Below are 2,500 nucleotides of genomic sequence, written 5' to 3' on the forward strand. Positions count from 1 at the left end.
CGCGGCCAGCGACGTCGGGCTGGCCCCTGCAGCGCCTAGCCTCTCCCACGCGGGGGGCAGGCCAGAACGCGGGGGGCCAGGGCCCGAAGGCAGCCCCCCCGCGGGCGAGAGAGCAAGCCAGCAGGGGCTGTCGCCTGCCGCGGCCAGCGACGTCGGGCTGGCCCCTGCAGCGCCTAGCCTCTCCCCCGCAGGGGGCAGGCCAGAACGCGGGGGGCCAGGGCCCGAAGGCAGCCCCCCCGCGGGCGAGAGAGCAAGCCAGCAGGGGCTGTCCGCGCGTCGCGCGGCGCGGCATGGCTGCGGGGGCCGCGCGCAGCGCGCGCCCAAGCGCCCAAGGGCCCCCAAGGGCCCCAGGCCCTCAGGCCCCAGCGCCCCAGCGCCCAGCGCGGGCGGGCGCGCGCGCGCGTGTGGTCTTTGAGGGGCGCCGGCCTGGTGGCTCCCTAAAGAGCAATAAGTGTCATTGCAGCTCTGGCAGGGGGAGACACTACTAGGTCCCAGCTGTCACCCCCCCTCTAAAAAATTCATTTCTTGGTATTTTGAGCTGAAATTTTGCAGAGAGGTTGGCAAAAATCCAATCCACCTTCATTAATTTTCCCAGAATTTTTCGAGGTCGGGAAGTATTTGTTTTAATTTTCCTACCATTAGAAATCGAGTAAATCCGCAAAACTAGGAACCGGCCCGGAATGACCCCAAATTCAGTGGGCAGCCTCATAAAAATATGGCTGATTTTACTGGATTGGTTTCATGTGGAAAGCACGACGTTTTCTTGTAGGAATGCGGGAACCCCGGCAGCTCGCCTGCCGCGGCCAGCGACGTCGGGGACGCTGGCCTGCGCTGTCGAGCCCGCGAGGGCTGTCTCCGCGGCAGGCCCCCCCTGAACGGGGCACGACAGGCCACCGCGCTGGCTCGTCCAGCGTCGACAGTCCCTCGTCCAGGTTTCAGATCGCGCCAAGTCGAACCCATGACCTGCTCAAGCCATCGTGCGCTGCCGAATTCGCATCTGCGTGTAGGCTGCCATTCCACGCGGCAGCCCCTGTTTTCGTCAGCGTGCCCCCCTGACGAATTTTCCTGCCTGGCCCAGTCCAGCGTCCAGCCCCTGTTCGTCGAAAAATCTGCGCTGCTGATTTTCCACGACGAGCCTACTTTCGTCAGCGTGCCCCCCTGACGAATTTTCCTGCCTGGCCCGGCCAGTCCAGCCCCTGTTCGTCGAAAAATCTGCGCTGCCGATTTTCCACGCGGCAGCCCCTGTTTTCGTCAGCGTGCCCCCCTGACGAATTTTCCTGCCTGGCCCGGCCAGTCCAGCCCCTGTTCGTCGAAAAATCTGCGCTGCCGATTTTCCACGCGGCAGCCCCTCTTTTCGTCAGCGTGCCCCCCTGACGAATTTTCCTGCCTGGCCCGGCCGGTCCAGCATCCAGCCCCTGTTCGTCGAAAAATCTGCGCTGCCGATTTTCCACGCGGCAGCCCCTCTTTTCGTCAGCGTGCCCCCCTGACGAATTTTCCTGCCTGGCCCGGCCGGTCCAGCATCCAGCCCCTGTTCGTCGAAAAATCTGCGCTGCCGATTTTCCACGCGGCAGCCCCTGTTTTCCTCAGCGTGCCCCCCTGACGAATGTTCGTCGAAAAATCTGCGCTGCCGATTTTCCACGCGGCAGCCCCTGTTTTCCTCAGCGTGCCCCCCTGACGAATGTTCGTCGAAAAATCTGCGCTGCCGATTTTCCACGCGGCAGCCCCTCTTTTCGTCAGCGTGCCCCCCTGACGAATTTTCCTGCCTGGCCCGGCCGGTCCAGCATCCAGCCCCTGTTCGTCGAAAAATCTGCGCTGCCGATTTTCCACGCGGCAGCCCCTCTTTTCGTCAGCGTGCCCCCCTGACGAATGTTCGTCGAAAAATCTGCGCTGCCGATTTTCCACGCGGCAGCCCCTCTTTTCGTCAGCGTGCCCCCCTGACGAATTTTCCTGCCTGGCCCGGCCGGTCCAGCATCCAGCCCCTGTTCGTCGAAAAATCTGCGCTGCCGATTTTCACCGACGAGCCTACTTTCGTCAGCGTGTCCCCTTGACGAATTTCCCTGCCTGGCCTGGACAGTCCATCTTCCAGCCCATGTTCATCGAAAAATCTGCGCTGCCGATTTCCCCGACGAACCTGCAGCTGCACAAATCTGCGCTGCCGATTTCCCCCCCTGTCGGCATGGCTGCCGCTGCCCCGATGTCCAGACCAACAGTCTTTTTTGTCGACTTTGCCGATTTTGTCCGCGCTGCCGATTCCAACACTACCCCCTGCATCCAAACCAGCATTGTTTCGTCAGCTCTTCCCCTGACGATTTTAGCCCTGTAACAAACAGTAGGCCTCCAATCCCGCCAACGGGAGCCAAGTTGATAGGGAAGAGAATTGAATGACGCGCCTGGTCCTCGCACCCCGCCACCCGAGGGGCCTTTTTCCCGGCAGCCTCTGAAAAACTCTAGCTTTCACGGTCCTCGCCGCCCCTCACCACCATGGCAGGCCTCTAATCCC

Source organism: Populus nigra, chromosome 2 (genome assembly GCF_951802175.1).
Source record: "Populus nigra chromosome 2, ddPopNigr1.1, whole genome shotgun sequence".
NCBI lineage: Eukaryota > Viridiplantae > Streptophyta > Magnoliopsida > Malpighiales > Salicaceae > Populus > Populus nigra.